The 25,390-nt window shown below is 35.8% G+C and overlaps 1 protein-coding gene across 5 annotated transcripts in view; it reads left to right on the top strand.

The window, feature by feature from the left end:
* Window positions 1–25,390, top strand: part of SYT1 (synaptotagmin 1) — a 521,895-nt gene that overhangs the window by 175,410 nt on the left and 321,095 nt on the right. For 3 of the 5 annotated variants that reach the window (XM_084957784.1, XM_084957785.1, XM_084957782.1), the window contains one exon: window positions 3,518–3,574. The exons of the other annotated variants lie outside the window; for them this stretch is intronic. The gene's annotated coding sequence lies outside the window, so the exon portion shown is untranslated. The remainder of the gene's footprint in view (window positions 1–3,517; window positions 3,575–25,390) is intronic. 5 annotated transcript variants of the gene reach the window in all.

The following is a 25,390-nucleotide window of genomic DNA, read 5'->3' as shown; positions in this document are numbered from 1 at the left end:
AAAGTATGTCCTGAGAATAGGACTTTCTCTTACATTATAGAGAACAGGTATCAAGCACAGGCAATTTGCTGTTGACATACTACCCTTATATAGTATATCATCCATATTCAAATTTTATCCACTGGAGTTCCCATCGTGGCACAGTGGTTAACGAATCTGACTAGGAACCATGAGGTTGCGGGTTCGGTCCCTGCCCTTGCTCAGTGGGTTAACGATCCGGCGTTGCCGTGAGCTGTGGTGTAGGTTGCAGACGTGGCTCGGATCCCGTGTTGCTGTGGCTCTGGCGTAGGCCGGTGGCTACAGCTCCGATTCAACCCCTAGCCTGGGAACCTCCATATGCCGCGGGAGTGGCCCAAGAAATAGCAACAACAACAACAACAAAAAGGCAAAAGACAAAAAAAAAAAAAAAAAAAAAAAAAAATTTTATCCACTGTCACAATAATGTTAGCAGCTAATTGTTTTTTCCCATGGGTCCAGGATTTAATCTAGAATAAAATCCATTTAGTTGTCATGCAGTGCTTTCCTTTTTTGTTTTTCAGGGTTTTTGTCTTTTGTCTTTTTAGGGCTGCATCCGTGCCATATGGAGGCTCCCAGGTGAGGGTCGAACTGGAGTCAGAGCTACCGGCCTACCCCACAGCCGCAGCCACACCAGATCCAAGCCATGTCTACAACCTACACCACAGCTCACGGCAACGCTGGATCCTTAACCCACTGAGCGAGGCCAGGGACCACACCCTCAACTTGATGGTTCCTAGTCGGATTCATTTCTGCTCTGCCACGATGGGAACGCCTACTTTTTTGTTTAGAAACTTACATTCAGTCACTAATGACCTGATAGTGGCTCTTTTTAAAGGAACGCCTACTTGTTGACCACTGGTCCAAGAATAGGAATTTAAGCCCAAAGATGGTTAACAGAGTCCTTTAGGAATAGTGGTATCTGTGCTGAGGAAACGCCACATCAACTTTGAAACCATGATCAGACCACAAGGTTGGGTATTTCAGTAGGATACAGCACAAAAAAGAGAGCTGAGTTTATCAGTGTTTTGCAGTTTCGAAATTTAAAACTTCAGATAGGAGTCTGTGGTCAATCCAGTCTACCTGGGGCTAAAGGGACAATGTTTCTATGTTGCCCAAATTTACAATGCATACTTAAAATCCAACACCAAATAAACATTAGGTCCGTGCTGTGTTAGCGAAAGCTCGATTAAAATCATTCCTTTCATCAAAATGAAATACTGAGGATAATTTTTTAAAGTTTAGATATAAATATGAGTTGTCATTTTTGAAACTAAGTTCCGTTTAAAAAAAAAAAAAAAAACCTGGGCATTTTTAAATGTCCTGTGTTAAAATGAATACAAATAGTTCCTTCCCCCACAAAAATAAGAAACACAGGTTTGTAGTTTCTATAGTGTCTAAAGCATGCAGTGTTTTCTTAGTTGTATCAACATAATTATGATTAGAGCTACAATGTTTCAGCACCTTGATTTCTAGCTACTGTTGAGTAGCAGTAATCCCTACATCTCAGATAATTTTCTTTTTCCTCTACATCAAGCCTGCTTCTAAAACTAGATAAAAAGAACGTGAAAGAGACATCAGTTTTACTGACATCAGTTTTATGCATGCAAGTATATAAACCTACCTACACAGATTCATTTTATTTTATTTTATTTTTTTGAGTATCGTAAAAACACACAAAAGTACTAAGGAACTGTCTGAGTCAGACCTACTGAGAGCAATTACATTCCTGAAAAACCGGATAAGGTGCCAGAAGGTGCAGAATCATCTCTTATTATTTTCCTGTTTTTCCTCTAAAAGAGAGAGAAATGTTTACACACGCAAGAGACAGAAATTAGCTGCCAGAAAAATACTATGCACATCCATATTCAGCACATAGATTAAAAATAAAATAGTTGTTTGTTCCCTCCGGGAAAACACACTTGCCCATTCATCCTTGTGATAGATACGCATGCAAAACCAAAATGAAATCAAATCCCTGCAGATGGCTCATAAGTCACAAAAACTGTTTAATCCTTTCACTGCATCCCTTTGGGAAGCCTGAACCCTGGTAAATAATAACATACAATATATATGATTTCAAGGATTCTCTTAGTTTTTTAGTAGAAAACCTTCATTTTCTCTAACATGCCCCCCCATATGTCTTATAAAGAGCTTTATGTCACTGTGTTACCTTAATATGTATGTCCATGGAATTCTGTTGTAGCTTTTGTTTTAGAAAGTGTCAGTATCCTAAAACTATGTATAGAAATCTTATCTAAAATTGATTGGGGCTCAGAGTCATATTTTAAGAGGCAGCCAAGTAAATCTAAGTGCATTTTTACGTTGCTCTTTCAAATGGATTTTACCAGAAAACGGCTGAGTTTTAAGCAGGAATAAAATGAAAGGAAACCTTGGAGTCTTAACCATTGAACAGATGCTGTAAATGCAGCTTTGCAAAAATAGCTGTCACTTCAGATCTTTTCCACTGAATACCTATGTAAGCCAGTCGCCAGAGCTGCTGGCATTATAATATTTTTGTTGTTCTATTGAAAATGGACACTGTGAGAACTCTTAAAACAGTCACAACCTATTTTTAAATACTTAATTCCTTCTTGGTTTTTATTCTACTTAAATTTTGCAAGGAAAAAGATGAGAACTTATATGTAAAAAGATAATTGTCTCTTGCACTGTGAAATTTTTCACTTGTGAGTTGCTAACTTGTCAAACCAAATCAGAAATTCTTGACATCTTTGTTACATTAACTCCGTCCATGATATTGACTCTTGAGAAGGATTTAATTTTATTCTCTAAACTGAAACTTGTACTTTTTTTTTTTGTGATGATGTGAGATTATTTTTCTCCTTACCTTTGATAGGATTGCCCATGTCTGCATGTGTGTGTATGTATATTATATATATGTATATATAATATATATATATTGTATAAATGTATGGGTGTGTGTATATATTCCCATATATATACTAGAATAGTATTAGGTTATATGTGGACCTTGATTTGGCTCAGAAAATACAGAAACATGTATAATTTATTGAAGTGCTCCTAACTTTAGTGAAACTGTAAAATTACAGGTAATATGACATGTCTAAGTCTAATTCATAATAATGATGTTGATACTCAATATAGCAAGATAATAATTGTATGATTCCTTTTTAATGAGTATAATAATGTAATTTTTCTCTAACAGTGTCTGCCTAAATTCGTAGTACTTCAGTTTTCAATAGTTTGAAAAACCATACAGGGAGCATAACTAACTTCACAAAATCAGTGTGTAAATTACTCATAGAACCTCGATCTGCAAATCAGAAACTTTAAAATCCTATCCATCTTGTACTCTACCTACTAAATATACATACAAGATAGTATTGTATTTGGATGTACATACTGCAAGATTTTTAAGTAGAAATACTGCTAAAATGAATCAGTTATGTTCATGACAATATGAAATGATTCTGAACTATGTGTCATCACCTAACCACTGTGCCTACTGTTTTTCTTTTAGAAAAAAAAAATCTGCAAGAAAACAAAGACCCAAACACCCCAAAATTCCCAAAGAAGAGTAAGTACTTTAATGAAATAATAATTATACTGGAGTTTCTATAATGTTAGAAGACCTTTCAAATTTCTTCTTAGAAATATTCACCTTTCTGACTTCTAATATAAGAAGCTAACATAGTGAGCAAGTGGAGCCTTCGAAAACTCAATTTCAATTTACTGGAGCACACTGAAAATCATTTATCCTATAATCCTCTTTGATAAGAGTCCAGGGTAATCCTTGCGATATATATATGTTGCAGAAAATGTTTATGTTAATTCCATCATATCTTTTCACTAGCATCATATCATTTACATTCTATAGAAGAAAAAAATAGGTAAAATTGAATTGAACTTCTTCATGTTCTCTGTATGTAGTACAAAAATTTTTCAGCAGAATCAATATGCTTGGTTTGTTTATAGCCGTAAGTTAGAATTCTTAAATAATGGCAACCATCTGCAGGATTTAAAATTTATAACTTAATCTCAATAGTACATTTTTTCCAATCTTCTCACAACTTAATTATGACCTGTGTTTCCCTACAGAGCTATTGATTGATAGTAATAATTGCTTTCCTAAATATGTTTTTATTAAGTAAAATGAGATATATTCTTATCATTCTTTCTGGTAGAAATAGTAATATCATAACAATTTCCTAAATGTAAACAACTATAAATTTTAATATATGCGTATCAAAAAGAGTAGAGTAATGGAAAAGCACAGTATGCTTTGATGACCCATGTTATATCACTTCGAATACTATGGTCCTTTTGAAATGAGTTTTCAAATTTACTCCTCTAAAATTTAAAAATAAGGCATTGTAGTAAAATGTATTAAATTAACAAAATAGTAGATCTATATATCTCGATTTATATCAAAATAGAATAAAGTTCAGTGGAAAGTATATCTGATATCAAAAAATTTCATAAATAATTATCTAGGATATATACAAATTAAGCTTATATAATAAGATTTTCTAGCACCCAAAGAACCTTAATGCATGAATTACATTTCATGTTAAATGACTTAAGATAATTAATCATGGTAATGATGATATAAATGTAATTTATCCTAAATCTATTTTATTTATTTTTGAAGTTTGAGAGGAGCAGGGAGAGAAGGATTTTCTTTTACTTATCTGCCTCAGTATTTTCCATGTGATGCTTCACTTTACTCAAACTCCTTTACCTCATTTTTTGCTGTCCCTATGGACAATGTCCTTACATTTTCAGTTTTAAATCAGGAATTTATTTATAAATTCAACTTCAAAATTTTCAAAAACTGCTCCTTGATTTCAAAAAGAAACTCTAGTATGTGAATTGCTCTTTTGAGGTGGAAGAACATGTTTACACAGTCCTGGGTATAAGAAGGATAATTAAGAATTAGATTTTTCTATCATGTAACAACAACAAAAAGCTTTGCCAATTTGAGTGACGTGCAAGATATGAAAGAAATGAACAGTGTCTTTTTGATGTGGCTTTTCTCTGGCATCTTCCTCGTCAGAGGCAACTAAGTCATTCTGCCAAAATGTAGGAACTCACAGCAGTTGTCCCGCAAGAAGTCTGGGTTTCCTTACGTTTTGTTTTTATGCTTACAACTCAGTTTTAAATCATAGTTTCAATTTTGAACGTTACTCACTGGGGAAGGGTTCATTTCTTAAATGAGTGAACCACACATAGTTGTACTATGGTTGCCATGCAAGAGCCGGATAATACCTACCCTCACCTCTCAAAATTCTTAGTCATCTTATTATAAACCTACTGTAAAAAAAAATCATCAGTAGCTTCTTATCTGACCTGATTTATCTCTAACTTATTGTCATACTGAATACTAGACCAAATAAGTTATTTTATCTGAATTTGAATTTTCATAATTTTATTGAAATAGGATTTACTATGGCAAACATTAGAGGGAATGGATTCAAGTGAGAGTTCTTTGGCTCATTTGGAGTAATCCTAGGGAAAATAATGTGCATGTCTCCAAGAAAGAGTCATGCTTTTCTTGGTGCATTTTGTGGTGTGGGGCAATTTTTCCTTTCAGTCTTGGTGTTTTATTTAGCAACTAGATGCTAAATTACTCTCAAATAACTGTAAGGGAAAAATGACTTAATTTCAGCCTGAATAATAAAAAGTCAAGTTTATTTCTTTAAAATTTTATAAAATATTTATGAAGAGAAATACTCTGGATTAAAACAAAGCTGCTGTCAAAATATATCTTAATATGTGTTTTAATCTCCAGAGACTTCATGAGTTAGAGGTATCAATACATGAAGAGTTTGGATAATACAGTGACTATTTTTCCTGTCTTTATCTACAGAATATGTACTTGCACTTTAAGCTCACAACTAGTAAATGAGCTTTTAAAACTTATATTTGAATCATACTTTACAAATGAAAGATGTTCTTAGCATAAGAAAGCCTTCAAACCTTCTATAATTTTGCTTCAAAGCCCATAACTTAACAATTTGGCAATTAATTAAAATAATACTAAAGATCTTTAGAGCACGCTGCACTCATATTTCACAAATACCTACAAGTATTTCACAATACTTACAAATACAAGAATTTTTTGCGCTTAAGATAAGGAAAGTAATGAAAGAGGACCATTGGATTTTATATTTTATATAAATAATTTTCCTCTCAATTCCTGAATATTCAGTGGTTCTTTTGGCAACTCCATGGGGGTCAGCTCCCTATAGACTCTAAACATACTAGAAAATAATAACAAAGAGGATTTACTTAAAAAGTTCAGGTGTTCAGGCATGCTTCTTGGAAACTATTCACCTTATCCTAAGTTTGCTGAACTTCTTTAAATACTAGTGGGAGTTGACGGTCTCACTCAAATCATGGCTGTTATTAACAGGCTTGCTCCTGATACACCAAATAGAGCAAAAGCTTTTCAGTAAGAAGAGTCTTAATGGAGAGCAGATTTTAATTAGAAAAAGGCTTGTGATTCATTAGAGACCACACATTTTTTTGTAAATGCCCCTCACAAGTTTCATTTAGTCAAACCTCTCTTTGTTTGAATAAATCCCTATAAGCAAAAAGTGTAGTCGGGTGGGTGTGTGTGTGTGTGTATAGCAGTAGCATAGAGCTAGGAAAAAAATTTCCCTATTCCTATTTTATAGATATCACCTCTTCTAATATCCTCATTTATAGAGGGCCGGAAAGACAAGTCATTTATCCAAGCACTTGTATCAAGTGACAGAATCAGGAAAAGTTCTGGCTTCATTAACTACCCACGATTTTTCTTATCTGTCCTGTTAACTGAAAGCACTTACTGTCAACCTGAGGGTCTCAGATTGACGCAAGAAGCCTCTTCTCAAAATTTAAACCTCCTGCAACCAAAACTCTACTGAAATTTTATATAGCTCACTCTGCCTACTCTCTACCTGCCAATTTTTTTTTGATATAGCTCATTAGGATGATGTTTATAATGGAAAGAATTAGAGACTTCACCCAGTTCCCTTCGGCATAGCGAAGAGTCCTGGGGGAGGTGATGACATTCCATATCTCGTGGCTAATTACCACTGGGCCGTAATAACACATGCACACAATCTACCATCAGCAACAACTAAGCAACTACCTCTTTGATTCTCCGCTTTTTATCTAGGTAATTAAAAAAAATCTGCCCAGTCTACTTCCTAAGACTTCGTGAGATCTAATGAGCTATATAGGGATTGCTGCAATGATGTTTAATTATGAATTTCAGTTTTATATTGTTATATAAGAGCAACTTCTTTTCATGTGAAAATTTGCCTTTATTGTTTGGGGAATCTAATATACCAATTTAAACAGTCTGTGGCTGATGAAACCAAAGTTATTGATTGACCTTTTAGACGATAATGGTCATCCAGGAGATACTCCCTTTTCCTTGAATTTTGTAATTCATCCTTTATCCTGATCAGCTTTCTTACACCTAGACCTAAGAAAGTTCTTACAAAAAAGGAAGCGTGTTAGGAAAGGAAAGGAGACACTTACTGTGTTCTTAGTTTCTGCTGGCTGCTCTACTAATTATATAATTAAACTTGATTATCGAAAGAACTATTCCTATGTTACCATAGTTTTACAGATGAGGAAGGTAAGAACTGAAATCCTGGAGTTCCCATTACAGCTCAACGGGTTACAAACGTGTCTAGTATCCATGAGGATGTGGGTTTGATTCCCCATTGCTGTGGCTGTGGTGCTGGCCAGCAGATGCAGCTCTGATTTAAACCCTAGTTGGAAACTTCCATATGCCTCAGGTACAGCCATAAAAGGAAAAAAAAATCAAAAACCCGAAAGCCTCATAAAGTTAGCCTAATTTAGTAAGCTGCAGAGTTAACCATTTGAACTTAGGTCTGTCTGATTTACTACTTTTCAAGTTATCACTCTTAAATAAACACTTAGCTGGGGAAGGCAAAGCATAATTCCTTTTCCCGTATGAATGACAGTGTGGTGGGAGGAGTGAAATATATCACTTTTTAAAATGTCATTTGTCTGTGAGGAATACTTGATGTACATATAATACTACTTTTTAAAAAAACTCATCAATAAACAGAAGATTGCAACATGGCCTATTTGTCCTTCACATGCTAAAAGTAAACCATGGTAAAAGGATGTAATGATGAAAGACAGCTATCTTTAGAAAGAATAAGTAGACCCAAAATTGAAACAATTGACCACCATAGGTATAAAAGGTCACCTAAAGAGAAAGAACTCTATTGGGCATTTTGTTTATGAACTAATTAGCAATTAAGTGGATGCCCACGGGTTATGCACCTTAGATTTTGATGCTTATGATATTATCTGGACTTATTCCCTTTAAAATCTTTGGTAAAACTTTGGAAATTTATTCTTTCACTTATTCATTATTCTTTATTTAGTAGTTGCTAGTGAGTACCCATGGTATGTACTATGCACTGTATGTACTGCCCCAGGTGAGGGAGACATAAGAGTGACCAAAGCACAGCCTCTCCCATCAAGTAGCTTCCAGAGTAATCACAAATAGCGGCATGCCTGTTTACAAAGAGAATAACAGTACTTTAACTTACAGTAATTTAAGATACTCATCATATTCATCATGATCAGAACCACTTTATGTCTTTATTTCCCAGATGACTGAGAATTTTGTCACTTTTTTGGGGACATGGGGTAATAGGGGTTTCCCACAATTACCATTATTCATGATGCAGCAAAGCTGAACTATGTCCTGACTTGGGGCATTTTCTACAGCGCTAATCAAGGAACCCCTCTAACTTCATGATGGCACCTTACCAGCTTTGGAAACTCACACTCTGTGTTCACATCTCAGCCCCACTGGTTATTAGCTAGAGGATTTAGAGTAATTTAGTAGACCTCATGATTTTTAGGTATTACATTCAAGTTAGTTATTATGATTATTTGATAGACTTCAGTAGAATTCAATCTACTTTTTATTTCTAGAAACAATCTTTGCTGTAGAAGCTCTCATGATATTAGTCTTCGTTTTGTTCTGAGAACGTTACCATCTTTCATGGCTCTGAAATATGTCGGATAGTTACAAAAGAGAACAAAGGGAAATGCTTTAAAATCAGAAATATGGTTTTAAAGCTTAGTAAGATAATTTTGATCTGCTCTAACGTTGATATTTATTTACAATACTTGTCTGCACCAAGCCATTACTTTGGGTCACAGTATTCATTTTTGTAATTAAGAACATTGGCAATGGAGGAAAGAGTTGTATTCAAGTCCTTTTTCTGTTACTTACTGGCTACATGACCTCAGGAAGACAGCTTCACCTCTTTGCCTCAACGTCCTCATGTATTAATAAAATGAAGATAGTAAGTCCTATTTTATAGGTTTCACGTGAGAATTCCTACATATTTATTTAGCGTTTATTATAGAAGTTAATATGGTAACATTAGCAAATAATACTTTAGTTATATTTTCTATTAAAGGTATCTCCTCCACAATATTAAAAGGGCATTCTTTTAAAAATCGTACAAAATAAAACTCATACGAGCCTGTGAGGAATAAAGAGGAAGGAAAGTATGAAGGAAGAATAGAGGTGAACACTGGTTAGAAATCCTGAGTGGAAGGGGAAATTTGGTTTTCAAGTATAAGTCCACCATAAGCCCGTTACTAGAAACCCTCATAAACCCTCTTCTAATATAAAGCAAATACTCTTGAAATCAGCCGAGGTCAATGAGCTCCCTTTCAGAGAGGGCAAAGGTGGGACTTGAAGCCTTCTGACAGTCTTCATGGCTCTACCAGTGAGCTAAATCAGCCTGCCTCATGATGTGAAGGGGTACCAAAAAGGCTTTCTCTCCTACCATGAAATGCCTTCCTTTGTAGTCGTGAATGAGGTTATTTTCTCTGGAGAAAATAAGCCTAACTCAAGTGTAGGCTTAGCAGGTTTCTGGAGAGAAACTATACCCAACACATGTTATTACATGCACCCTTGTAGAGTCAAGGGCAGTTCATGCCCCTGCTTGGCAAAATGATATATTCTGCTTTTTAACAAGTTAAACAAAGTTGTGTCATGTAATTTCTGAAACTGAAATCACAAAATTATTCTTTCACCAAGGAAACCTCAGATAGCAAAACTCATTATTTTGCTGCTTTTCTCCCCATGATAAGGAATCATTTGAGTTTCTATTCATTCTAGTGCCTCAACTATTTCCTGTTAATGAGTTTCGTATCTACCACTTTAATTTGCTTTATTGAGTCATGCTTTTGCAAATATCATAAAAGTCCCTTTCTAGTATTCTCATAGGCTGTCAATACCAAGACCACTCTTACTTTTGATGTCAAATCCTGTTCTGCCTCTAAAGATAAGTATATCCCAGGCTTAGCAATAGTGATTCATTTATCATGAAAATGTAATTCATGGTAAATGTCTTATTTTTCTCTTTTCCTTAAAATTTGATCCTTACTTAAACTTCAATTTTGTTTCTTTCCTATTCCAAAATACAAAAAATCTGCTTCAGCTTATGCGCCATTGTACCTTTGAGCACTTCATGACACATGTTCTTACAGTACGTATGAATTGCTTAACTCTGCTGTTGTTTTTCTGAAAACGGAAATCAAAAGTACCCTGCTTTCAAAAGTACCCTGGTGAAGCCTATGTTTATGAATCGGTACAAAATGTTTCAGACTGAGGAAATGAAGTCTCTAAACAAATGCTCAAATTGCACTGGTTTGATAACTAACTCCATGACCCCCCAAAGTGGTATTATATATGAATTTTCAACAGTCTGAAATATATTGTAAAAAACAATTCTTAGCAGTTTTGCCAGTTGCTCAGGGTTTTTGCTTATCCATTTTATGCTGACATATAGCATTGACATATTTGCCTTAACATCTCCTGGGAAGTGATTTATTTTTTATTCAGTATGTGATATTTGAACATTAGTCTTGAATTTTCCTTCTCTTTTGTACTTTAAAATGTTTTTCTTATTTTAGAGAAGATTTTCATAATATTCCCATTATGTCATAGAACATTTTATAGGTAACAGTATTTTTAATGCCATTGTATTATAGACTAAGATTTTTTATATGAAATATGCCTATTAATATAAATTCTAGACAAGATGGGCCTGCATAATTGTGTCATTATTAATATGTCCATTGTTGGCAGTTATTATGCGATTTGAACAATTGTTGGTACCTTTTACAAAAGGCTAAGCCAAATTTGTTGTTGAAACAGCTAAATAGAGAAAAATACAGACAGGCCCTAACCTATGAAACAGTTTTGAAACAAAATTCATTTTTAGATGTTTTCTGTTTTCTTAGACATGTACTCAGAGTGGTTGCACAAACAAATCTATGAAAACCCACAGTCTCTGCTGACCCACAGTATTTACAGTATTGGGGATGGAGAGAGGATGAATGACAGGGAGACAGGAGCAAAATATGTTTTCATTTCTCCTGACACTGAATTGACCCTGCCCCAAAACTGAAAAATAAATGAAGCTGGCTTTATACACTATCCTTTTTCTAACCTTTGTTTCTTCCTCATTTAACTCTGCTTCCCGTCGGATATTTTCAACCAGCCTTTCCTTTTTCCTTTTTTTAAATTTAATTTCATTGGAGTGTAGTTGACTGACATTGTTGTATTAGTTTCAGGTGTGCAGCAAAGTGACTCAATCATATATATAAATATATCCATCCTTTTTTCCCATATAGGTTATTTCAAACTATTGAGTACTTTGCCTGTGCTATACAGTTCGATCTCGTTAATCATCTGTTTTATACAATAATGTGTATATGTTATTCCCCACCCCCTCAATTCTTCAATTCTTTCCTCCTCCCAATGGCTTTACTTATGGAAACCATAAGATTGGTTTTGAAATATGAGTTTGTTTTTTATAAATAAGGTCTTTTGTATCATTTTTATTAGATTCCACATGTAATATATATTTGTCTTTCTCTGTCTTACTTGAGTCAGTATGATAATTTCTAGGTTCATCCATGTTTCTGCAAATGGCATTATTTCATTCTTTTTATGGCTGAATAATATTCCATTGTATACATGTACCTTTATCCATTCTTCTTTTGAGGGACATTTAGGTAGTTTCCATGTCTTGGCTATAGGAAATAGTGCTCCAGAAAACATTTGGTGCATGTATCTTTTCAAATTACAGTTTTCTCTGGATAGATGCCCAGGAGTGGGATTGCCGGGTCATATGGTAGCTCTATATTTAGTTTTTAAGGAATTTCCTTGCTGTTCTCCATAGTGGTTGCACCAATTTATATTCCCACCAACAGTGCAGGAAGGTTCCCTTTCCTCCACACCCTCTTCAGCACTTACTGTTTCTAGACTTTTGATGATGGCCATTCTGACTGATCTGAGGTGATACCTCATTGTAGTTTTGATTTGCATTTCTCTAATAATTAGTTGTATTAAGCATCTTTTCATGTGTTTTTTTGACCATCTGTCTCCTTTGGAGAAATTTATATTTAGATCTTTTGCCCATTTTTTGATTGAGTTTGATATATATAAGTGTATATATATATATATATACATATATATATATATATATAAAGTTCCATGAGATAGTTGGATATTTTGGAGATTAATTCCTTGTTGATCCCTTCATCTGCAAACATTTTTCTCTCTCATCCTGTGGGTTGCCTTTTTGGGTTTTTTGTTTGTTATCAGGGTTTTTTTCGGGGGGGGGGTTTCTCCTGCTGTGTGAAGCTTTAAAGTTTAATTAAGTCCCATTGGTTTATTTTGGTTTTTGTCATCATTATTCTAGGAGATGGCTCAAACAAGATATTGCTATGATTTGTCAAAGAGTGTTCTATGTTTTCCTCTAGGAGTTTTGTAGTGTCTGGTCTTATATTTAGATCTTTAATCTGTTTTGAATTTATTTTTGAGTATGATGTTAGAGATTTTCTCATTTTGTTCTTTTACACGCAGCTCTCCGATCTCCCAGCACCCTTTACTGAAGAGACTGTCTTTGCTCCACTGTATGTTACTTGCTTCTTTATCATAGATTAGTTGACCATAGGTGCTTGGGTTTATGCTGTCCTGTTCCACTGATCTATATTTCTTTTTTTGTGCCAAGACCATATTGCTTTGCAGTATAGTCTTAAGCCAGGAAGCCTGCATCTTCCAGCTGCATTTTTCTTTTTTCAAAATAACTTACCCCTAAAGGTTCTACCTCCTACCAAAACATTGGGTGTCAGGATTTTTATGTAAATTTTGCAGGGAAATAAACATTCAGTACATCTAATACCATCCATTCTATTGGACAACTCAGACCAAGGAAATAATGCTTACATTTTAATTTTTAATTTGTTTCATAACTTTGGATGTAAATATAATTAACACTGTTTCAAGAATAACCCCACTAGTAACAATCAAACAATGCTATGCCCTTTCTATGATGGTGGTGTCAACAGGGAAGTGGCATAGTGAAGCCAAACCAGCCCGCCATCCCCATTTGCCAGGCAGCCCCCACCAGCCATGCCTCTGTCCCAGGGGGTCACTGTTAACTGAAGACTTACTTCCTCCTGAGAACGCTGCATGTCAATTCCCAGCTTTCATAAATGTGGAAACTGAGATTCTGAGATGCAAACTAACTTTCTTAATGTAACAAAGCTTATAATTTTTGAGCCAGATACAGACCTGAGTCTATATAATGCTAAAACCCATAATCTTAGACACACACATTTCAGACTTACACTGAAATGATGTTTGAAGAGTTTCTCTCTGCATGAGAGGGTGAGCTCCCCAAGTATGGTAAATCTTTTTTGAATCCCAGACTCTGGCATAGAGGAGGTTCTCAGTGCCAGTGCAACCAAATTGATGACTTCTTACCCAGCTCTATCACAGTGACGGCTTTACTGAAATTCTTTTCTTTTTCCTCACCAAAATTAGATTTATCCCACCCACGAATACTCCACTACAATATGTTTTTATATTTTCAAGCGTGTCTTTAGCCCTATACAAAATCTCTAATTTATTTTAATCTTCTTGAAATTGTGATGAGATATAACACAAAATTTACTGTTTAACTATTTGTAAGTGTACAGTTCACTGGTAGTAAACATTCCCATTCTTCTCCAGAAGAATTTCATCTTCCCAAACTGAAGTTTCATATCCAGTAAGCAGTAACTCCTCACTCCCTCTCTCCCCAGTCCCTGGAAACTACCACTCTACTTTCTATTTCTATGAATTTGACTACTGTAGGTATCTCACTGAAGTGGAATCATGCAATATTTGTCCTTCTTTGTCTGACTTATTTCACCTAGTATAATGCCTTCCAGGTCCATCCATGTTATAGCATGCATCACAATTTTTATCCCTCTTAAGCCTGAAAAAAAATGCGATTATATCCATATGCTGCATATTGTTTATCCATTTATCCTATAATTTATTGAATAATGTAGTTGTCCAATGCAGAATTTTTTGACTCTTTCCTAACCTAAGATGCAAATATCGAACCGCAATGAGTCTGTGGCTTCTAGGACAGCTATCTTTTTATGTCATAAACTCTAAAATTAATCACAGGAACCTACTTGAGTATAGGCAATCAGCAAAAGAAATAGATGAGTTGAAGCTAATTAGGGTGTCTGAGTCATAAATATGCCTTAATTCAACTGCTCAGTCTAGAATTAGCCAGTCTTCATCTGATTATCTGATACTTTTATACATCAACTTTTCTTTGGAAGATTTGAGATGCCGGGGTATTTTTAAATTGCCATCTTTCTAAAAATACATAGAATAGTATGAAGAGGATTGTTGATTCTCAGTAGGAGTGCAACTTTATAGGCTTCAACTTTTCTAATACTACCTACCATTTATCTTCTAATCTCTGAATTATGAAGTATTTAGGAATCACTAGATGAATCTTAATAAGAATGAAATCATCTGTTTATTCATTCCTTCATGTTTTCAACAAACATTTCTCAGGTATTCACTAATTTTATAGCTAGCATCCACTGAGTGCAAGATATACACACATACATATGTATGTATCTGTATGTATCTCATAGTAGAAAAGCTTTCTCATCATTTTTACAGATGAGGAAGCCGAGGATCAGAAAGGTGAAGTGATTTTTCACAGCTAATACGTGGCAGAGTTGGAGTTTTAGATGCAGGACTATGGCTCTGTGTCCCTTCACACTGCCCCCTACAGGCCATGCATGGTTATATGCAGGGCAAGATACAATCTCCACCCTGCAGTAATTCACATTATAGTGGAATGGATTGACGTTCTCAAATTAATTATAATAGTACAAGGATAAGTGCTTGGAATCCAGTGGGATGTGCCTTACTATCACCTGAAAAATTTTACAAAGTAAAGGGTAGACCATCTCGACCTTACGCAGCTTGCTTCCATGCTGGTTTTCTACTGTGACTGCTAAAGAACTTTCTAAGCATAGGGAATGGTTGGTTAGGGTTGAGGCTCTAATGAGACTATGACAGTCAGGTTAAAGTGTTTGAAGTTTATCTCTAGCCCGTGGAAAACCATTGCTTTAATGTTTGTTCTTGGTATTTTTTCTGCTTAATCTCATTCTATAGAAACCTTACTAATAGAATCACAGTAGCAATTTCAAAAAAATATACACTTAACGAAAATAATTTTTGTTAACTTGTGTTAGTTTTTTTAACATTCTTGCATTTATAGAAATGAGTCAATACTTAGCGGCATGACCTTGCCTCTTGTTCAGAACCATCCCTTCTTTCAGGTGGCCCTCAATAATGGATCCAATAACAACATTTTGTTGCTATTTTCTGACCTTTTGGTGAAGTACCAAAGCCTGCTTCCCAATGTCTGTGTTGCTTTAAGTTACTGTAGTGAGGAGATTTCACAGTGCTGTCATGCTTTTGGTTAATACAGTTTTGCTTGGGAAAGACAATTCTGATAGTGTCTTATTGATTCAGATGTTTTCTGACAGTAGCTGCTACCAGGTTTGCCTTCATTGACTTGTCAGTGTTCTGTTACAAATACCTTGCATGTACAATCTGATATTGAAGGGCAGAGAATGTTCCCCACTGCACATGAAGTTGGAGCAGCCCTGAGCTGTGGGGTGGTGAGTGCTTATTATCACCTGAAATGACCGACTTGTCCTAGGCTATTGCCATTCAAGAGTTGCTTTTTCTCTGCCAATCTTTTTTCTTCCCCTTGTTTTATTCTTCTAGACATTCCAATGCATCTCTTATTCTTTAAACTTCATTTGTAGAAATCCCCCATGCTGACTAAAGCTTGGAGTATAAAGTCATAGGTGTTTTCTTATTTTTTTGAACAAAATAGATAGAATTGCAAGTGCTCATTTTGTTAGTAAATTTAAAAGAAATTTTTGATCAATTTTTCTGCAGTTGTGGATGGTTAGAAATGTCTATTGTAATCAGAATAAAAATAACTCATTTAATGAATGCCTACCACTTACCAAACTCTGTGCATAGAAATTTTTCACATTATCTATAATCTTTATAACTCTACAAGGTAAGTATTGTTACCCCAATTTACAGATGAGAAATCTAAGACTTTGCAAGACTAAGTCACTTGCCCAAGATAATAATTGCTTCTGTCTCCCTCATCGTGCTTGACCTTTGCTATCGAAAATGATAGTGAAGTCGTTTGGATTTGTTGAGCCCATCGCAGTTTGAATAGCAGTTTCACCTGTGGTACCTCTTTTAACCTCACAAAACTGGGGTCTGTAAGACCATCTTGAGAGCCTAGGTGTAGCAATAGATTACAGATTTCCTTGTGCTGATATATGACTCTTTTCTAAGTTAGCAACATTTGTAATAATGGCTTCACTTCTACCACTGGTAGTTTATGTTTGTATTTTGTCAGGAGAGAAGGCAGTTGAAAACTTGCCTGTTGATGCCCTTGAAGAATTGGGAGGATTATGCCTATTCAGGCAATAGCTGCCTGAAGCAGAAGCATAATGATGTCTCTGAGACCAAAATTCTTTGCCTAAGAAATCTATGTAAAAATTATATACATGGCTACTATTTCTCACTGTCCCTACCAAGATCCTAGCCAGTCTGTTTCTGTATCTCTGTATATACCAAGCATCCTATTCATCCATATACATGAATAAACGCAAGGGAGAGGGGAGGGAAAAGACCAACACAGAGAGGAAGAAAGGACACCATACAGAATTACACAAGGATAAGGTAATGTGAAAATTGATATTTCTGTCCCATCACTAGTTATTCCAAAATTCAATGACGCCAGATTCTTTGACATAACTGGGGCAGAAAGTGCCAATTGGGTAATGGAACAATAAACAAAACAGTTGGAAGATTAAATAGAAGGAAAAAAAGACAAATCAAGGCAACATGTTATCCTCCACCCTCCATGAGAACACAAAATTACCCAAACTATCATTTCAGAATGTTTCATAGTCTTGCACACACAGAGCTTTGGCTTAAGAAACTCCACTTTTCCCTACCTAACCTCATAGGCTTAGTTCCTCCCTCGCATCTGTATTCCCGGAGCACCTGTGGCAGCACCCACTGAGCCTCTGGATGGGGGCTGAGTCAGCCTTCAGAAGGGTAACCTCACCGCCTTCTCACCCCGTCATTCTAGAGAGCAGGCCAGCACTTTGAGCACAGTGCCTGGCACACAGCAGATAATTCTTTTTGGTGATTCTGTGGCACCAGGCCCTGTGCTGGTTCTGAGAGCTGTACTTGAGGAATATTAGAAGAAAGACAACAAAGACGGCAGCAAGGGAGGAGAAGGAGACAGAGGGAGAGAAGGGGAAGGAGGAAAGGCTGAAGGTAGAAATAAAACTGTTATGATTTAATCTATCACATAGTATTTCAAGTAAAACTTCTTTCATCAAAGACATTTATTTGAAAGAATAAACAAAATTTCAGAGTGCTTCAGGACTCAGCAATAGGGATGAGGGAAATGAGTTTTGTAGACCAGAAGTCCTATCTTAGATATTTTCCCCCATTAATTTGGAAGTTTATTTTTCTTAACTCTAAAATATTTCCACTTTTATACATAAGATCGCCATTCACGTCTTAGCTAACGAATTTTAGAAAGACTATTTTACATATTTTTATGATGTAGCAAATAAGGCAAAAGAATTTTATCTCCCAATATACAACTTACTGCATTGAAATATTCCTAAACAATGCAAAATCCACCATATACATCTATGAGGTGAGCCTGCTTATGCTAATTTACACCAAGGCTCCTAATAGGAACTAACTACTCCCCGTGGAGACACCATTTACTATTCGTTCTCCTGCTCAGGCACTCTGCAGCTTGAATTTTTCCTTTTTAAAATGGCTCAGCCCTGCCCTCGTCAACCCGAAGAAAACCCCTGATTCTTCTATCACTTCTGGGCCTTGAGAGTTTCCTGCTGTCGTTCTGCTGCTCTTCATACATGCGAACCACTAACTCATGATCGAGGGTGTATCAGAGGAAGATTTCTTGCCCAGTTTAATGCGTTTGCGACTCTATTGCAATTCTTGCTATACCCGTGGGCAGAAAAGATATTAAGTAAAAAGCTGATGTTTTATTTTTCTTCCTGTCTCTCTGCTACACATATCCCAGGAATAATCCTTAGCAGTCATGGAAGGCAGGAAGAGAAACATAAAAAATAAACAACCTTGGGACAAAGAAAAATCAAGAGTGATTCTTGAATATTGCCAGTAGTAACGCGAAATGCCTCATAATCACTTTCCAATTTCTAAATCAGATCTAACACGTGCTCCACTATCTGTTGAAATCTATACGTCAGTCAAATATTACCAAATGAGAAACAAATTTATTTGTCTTTGGGCATTTAGAGGCGTAGAAGATGCTGTGAGAATTGGTTTGTATTTTCCTTCTCTTTGTTATCTGATGGTTTAATAAGTAATGAGCAGAAAATTGAAAAAAGATGGGGAAAAAGACGGGCAAAGGGAAAAGGAAAATTTAGTGCTCCAGATACAGGGTTGTAAAAATTACAAAAGAAGAAAGTAATTATTCACATTCAGAAACAAAGGTATTTACCAAAAGTGAGATGGATTATGGATTGGAAGGAAAAGAACACACACAGCCATGGATACACACACACACATCATGCAGACATATGTACTGACCACACACATGACTTGCATAAATGCCACACACATATCATCCACACACACAAAAGCACAGACTACACCCATGCTCCTAATTTAATTAGCTAAGGATACAAAATTTTATGAAAAGTTAACGCCATGGAGTGGCAGCATGTCTATCTCATAGTAGCTTTCCTTGGTCCCCAGCGCCCCCAAGGGGGACTCACAGCTGCCTGGAACTGGACATGTGACCAGAGCTGTAAAGCTCAACTATTTCTGCTATGTTGCACTTTTATATATACCCCTATGCAGTAGCATCCCAGAAAATCTTAAATTTATAGTCTGTATGCTTCAGATTAAGGATGTTGTATCTTTTGGTTCCCATAGCAAAGTCAAAGTCAGTGGCATCTAGGCCATGTCACTGTCTAGGCTAAGAGAGCAGAGTCAGAGCCCAGGAGCTAAGCAAGATTTCATTGAATAGTTTGGATTATACTTAGTCTAGGACTGAATTTATACAATGGAATAATAACACTTGCGTGATGAGGAATAAATGAAGTAACGTTTGTGACACACCTAATAAAATGCCTGGTACATAAAAGATGCTCCGAAAAATGCAATGACAAGGTCAAGGCATAATTTTACCTCTTTGTTGTAATGAATGATTTCCAGCTGCTCTTGGTTGGTTGATTTCCGTCATATAATCAACTAGCTTAGACTTTAAATAATGCAACCGCATTTTCCAACTGGATCACCTTTTAGTGTCCTAAGAAATTTTTCTTTGTTTTAAATTTCTTTTATTTTAGTTGATTTACAGTGTTGTGCCAATTTCTGCTGTGTAATGAAGTGACCAGTCGTATATATATATATTCCTTTTCTTATCTTCCACCATGGTCTATCCCAGGAGACTGGACATCGTTCAAGGCTACTTCTTCCACATTAATCTGTTTCTGCAGTCTGAATAAAACTTTAAAATCTTCAAATACAGATCAGAAATACCCACTACATGAGTGTTACTTCTATGTTTCCTCCAAGAAGTCAGCTGAATGTGCTTTTACATCATATATCCATCTACTGGAGAAACCTTTCTGCTATGACGAGCTAGTTAAATCGTGAGATTCACCCCAGTTTATAAAAGTAAACACCCTCTTTTAAAGAAAGCATTTAAAAAATTATTTGATATGGGAAGAGGATATCATTATAGATGTTGGTTAAAGGTAGTTTTATGTTATCAAAATCATATAGCTCGTGCCCATTCATGCATTCATTCAAATGTCTCTCATACAACAGTGCAGGTCTATGTGTATTGACTCCTTACAGCTGACCCTCAATTCTGTTTCCTGAATTAAACAGAAGAGAATCATGGAACTGGAATTTGGAGATAGTACTTCAATGCCATTTAAATAGTCAAAGTATTAGGAAACTACATAGACACACAGAAATTAAGAGTTAGTTCTAATTGCTTATCTTTTTTTTTGGGGGGGGGGCTTTTTTTCTTCTTAGTGCCTCAGCCATGGCACATGGCAGTTCCCAGGCTAGGGATCCAATCGGAGCTGTACCCAAGGGCCTACGCCACAGCCACAGAAACACCAGATCTAGGACGCATCTGCGACCTACACCACAGTTCATGGCACCACCAAATCCTTAACCCACCGAGTGAGGCCAGGAACTGAACCCACATCCTCATGGGTACCAGTCGGGTTCGTAGTCTCCATGCTGCTGAGCCACAATGGGAACTCCCATGAGAACGGACTCAATGCCTGTGATATCCAATCACTTGTGAAGGAACATGACGGAGGATAATGTGAGGAAAAGAATGTGTGTACATGTGTAACTTGGTCACTTTGCTGTACAGCAGAAATGGACAGAACACTGTTTATCAACTATAATAAAAAAACCTTTTTTTTTTAAGAGGCAGTTCTAAGTTATTTTTTAAAATTTAACCTTTAAGCCTCTTTACTTGGAATCCCTTAGAGAAAAATTTCTTATAAAGCTAAGATCAGATAAAAACCACGGTTTTCCAAATACCTTTATATGAACTTTGAAGCAAATAACGAGCAAGATATGAACACAAGGAAGGTCAAGAATGATTCTCTCTAGCGCTTCGTTTGCAAGGAGACTTTGTAACACAGACATGTTGGGGTTTCCAGGTAAAACATCAAATATCACTGTTCCTTCCTGCTCAGTGGTGTAGAACGGCAGAGGGGAGAAGTCAGGATGGGGGCACCAGGCCCGGACTTTGAAGGTTCTCTTCAACGGCCCCAGTTCTTTATGTTATCTTACATCCTCCCCGGGATCCAACTGCCCTGGGCCTCCAACGGAGACTCAGAGAATGTGTTTAGGACGACACACACCAAGGTCAGACTGATGTGGGCTGTGTTACTCTCCGCACACGCAGAACTGGGTGCCATCATTTGGCATCACTGCCTCTGCCCTCTTATTCCCACTAGTACACGCCCATGCGGCAAGCCTGAAAGAGGAAGGCAGGAGTTCACGTCACGCCTCAAGCTTCTGCCAGCTCTGGGTTTCCTTCTTATTAATCTGGGTCGTCGTTGCAAAAAGCCAGGCCAGAAAGGACCTTTGATTATTTTATGAAACCCAAACACACTTGTCAAACTCAACCATGCAAAATGGCACAAATTAAGGTACCTTTCAGTCTGGTGTTGTGCCAAAGGGAATGAAGCCTCTGGTGGGCTGGACAGCTCCGATTCCTGCTTTCAATTTCAGAGAGTCCAATTAGTCAATCAAACTTTTTAAAAGCTGTCTGAAATAATTAAGTCATAATGACTCAGAAGCATACTTTATGGTGTACTCTAATCCAGTATCTGGTCTAAATGCTTGAAAAGGTTATCAATTTCATTATTAAAAATCAGTTATAATTGGGCATAATCCTTTTGTGATGGGGGGGGTGAAAAAAAATACTCTAGGGAGAAATCGCTCATGTTTGTGAAGCAGATAAATTCTTCCAGTTGTATTAGTGGCAGTCTTGAATTGTTTTCTGGTTTTAATTTTGTTCCTTTCTAAAAACCTTATAAATATCCCCCAACAAACAAGTACCTCTTAGGAAGACAGGTCCCTCTGTTTGAAGGTGTTGATCACATGCGGACAAATAATGTTCCTCCTGCTCTGCCCAGGTATTTTCAGTCATCGGTGCGTCGGTCCATTAAAGGCGGGGAGAACGCATGTGCTGTATCAACCTGTTTATCCACAGGAGCCCATTTGGTCTAATAATGTAATGCTAAAAGGAATGCATCCTTTTTAGGTATGGAGGAAGATGGGTCCAGGGAGACTGAATGATTTTCAGAGGTAGTAAAGGGCAAGTTGTAGGAACTGAGGTCAGACCTGTGTAATTCCAGATCTTCCATCTTTTCTTTCTTTCTTTCTTAAATTATTTCAGTGTTTGTTACATTGGGAGCCCCAGTAACAAATTTTCTTGAGTTCATGAGATCATCTTTAAAACTTCTGTCCTTTTATTTCAATAATAAATTAGAAGTGTATCTACTTTACCCCTTATGAATACAAAATAGCCATTTGGCAATGATCATTCAAAAATATTTTAATAGAATATAATTTCAGTTGCTTATTCATGATTTCTCAAAATAGGGTCTTCAAGCCCCACAGAGGAGCGTCTGAAAGATGCCTGCATGAGACTTGTGCTTATAAACATGTCCTGCACTACCCTAGAATGTTTTGTATGGACTCCTGAGTCTTTTAATTAATTCTTCAAATTCCAGATTTCATTTATTTTCACAAGTACTAATGAGCTTCCAGTCCTACATGTTACCATACTTTTGAGTTTGAATTGCATCATTGCTTGTTATGGACATTTTTCTTTGACCAACCATTAGGAGCCAATATGAGCATGAGAAACAAAAGCAGCTATTCAATCAAATGATTCTTAGCAAAGATAATTCTTATTTCTGTATGCATTTAATATTATTATTATTATTTAGTTTTAAACAGACCACTGAGTTCTCTTTTATACATTATTTGCTCCTGGTTCACATACATTTTAATGAGTTTCATAAAGCCTGGTGTGATAATATCTTTGTCCCTTTCATTTTCCAGTACAGTATGCTTTTATTTGAAAAATAGCTTTTGTCAACTGATGGTTTAATGCCACATTCACCAGAAATCAAGCAGAAATGCTAAATACAGCTTGTTTTGTCTGTAAAGTAGGGTTTTATAACATCTGAAAAGCTATATGAAAGAGATGATATATGAAAGATATGATATATGAAAGATGGGAAAATAGTGTTAGCTACCTCACACCCTAATACTTAGAAGACAGTGAAACTTCTTACCAATCACAAATAGAAAAGAAAATCTTCTTAAAGATGATGTTGTATCATTCTCTAAAGACGAATGCCCAATTTTATTAAGATTCAATAATAGACATCCTCTCTGCAAGTTAACCTCCAGTTTCTCATTTAGAGCAACAACTGTTTGTGCTTGTATTCTGCTTCTAAGTGTTACTGTCTTTAACATAAAGGCTCTTAATTACATGAAGACTCAGTTTCCCCAATCTTCTCCTTCATGGCCTAGGGAGAAAAATGCCACAGGGCAAAAATGTTGCTACTTATTCAGGCTTTTCTTCATTTCTTTTTAATTTTTCTTTCAAGGATCTAGCAAATCACATAAGAAAATTTCACTTATAAATAGTAATAACACCTGACATCAATAAAGCTTTCCTATGCCCATCCATGTCACAGAGTAGATATTAACTATGGACCATTTCAATACATTCCTGCATATTTAGGCCACAGAGGATTGTAAAAACTAAAGCTTAGAGTTCAATAAATCAAAGGCAGCCAATAATTACAGTTTTATGGGTAAACTGTTGTGCATTAATGCGTTTCTCAGAAGGAGGAGGACAGGGGTGGCAGATGCTCATCTATAAATGGCATTGAGAAACATGAAACCAAGAACAGTTGAAATATACCTCCTAAGGGTTTTCCCACAGCACCAACCACAGCAGGTACAAAAATCTTAGATCCATAAGCTGACAACGTATAATAAGGAACATCTTACATGGGCCCTATCTCCTACTTTTTTTTTTTTTTTTTTTGGTTTTTCAAAATACATCACATACACAAGGAAACTTAAGTTCTTATTTAAAACGTATCTTTGAAAAATTAAGAAACTTCATTTTCTATATATTCTTTATATTTCTAAATTCTGTTTTTAAATTTTTTTATTCTATTTTGATCATATGCACATTCCGACTTATCCACAATTGTGCTTGTTAAGACTAAATTTTTTTCTTTTTTTAGTATTTAGGGACACTATACATTAGTTTTAATAGTAATTTTAAAACATTAAGATTTAAAAAGGAATCTAAAAATCCCTGCTATGTAGAATAATGTCTCCTAAATATTTGTACGTGACTTAGCACTGACGGAAAGACATATAAATATGTCTGGCAATGAATACATGATAAATACAAAATTCCTTTCTGGAAATCAGTCCTCTAGCAAACATAAGTATTGTGCCACTCTTTATATTTTAAGCAGAAAAAAGTGCTTGGGTGAAAGGGTAATTTTTACTTTTATCTTTTACAAGAATACATGTGCTGCTGTTTGAGATGCAACATGAAAAAAAATCAGAAGAAACTGAAATATCTCATTGTCCAACAGAATTAATAAATCCTAAATAAGAAAAGTAAATACAAAAAGAGCAGTATAACCTTGAACATGATACTTTGAAGCTTTGGAAGAAATCCAAAAAATGACATCTATATTCATCCTCTCATATTTTTCAGAAGTTCCTTAAGGCATCACAGATAAATAATAATGCGTCTGTTGTAACTATAGCCTGCTTTTGGAAAGCTCTTCATCACTGTCACCCACTATTTTGCACAACGAGCCTACCAATTACGGAGAATATGACATACAAACTGACCGACAGACTTAAACGCACCTAAATACACATCCCTGCAAGGAGAGCCATCTGTCTAGTTATGGGATTTTCCTCTTCAAAATGCTTTATAGGTCTCAAAAAATTCTAACCACACCCCTGAGAGGTACTGTGCTATTATGGACAATTTTTGGTGGAGAAACGAACTCTCAGCTATCTAATTTGCCCAAGGCCAAAGCAAGTCGGATTAAGGGTTTCAGCCTCAAATTTGGAAGTCTAACTAATTATTTGGATTTACACCTTTTTTTGAAGTGTTTTTGTTTTTATTTTAGGAATTTGGCATCGTTTGTTACTGCAAACCTATCCTTATACTTGAGATTACGCTTCTATTTAAAATTTTTATTTTCATCACTAACAGCTTTTTTAGTTTTTCTCCTCTTTTTTTCTCCAAGCTAGATTTTATTCTAGAAAATTTAACTCAAAAGTTGTATTAAAAACTGCTTG

The sequence above is a fragment of the Sus scrofa genome, chromosome 5 (assembly GCF_054392235.1).
Source record: "Sus scrofa isolate SSC_HxYL_T2T_F1_AM1 chromosome 5, Sscrofa_HxYL_maternal_Yorkshire_Landrace_v2.0, whole genome shotgun sequence".
NCBI classification, from domain to species: Eukaryota; Metazoa; Chordata; class Mammalia; order Artiodactyla; family Suidae; genus Sus; species Sus scrofa.
Note: the sequence above shows the minus strand (reverse complement) of the source record. Positions and strands in the feature narration are given on the sequence as shown.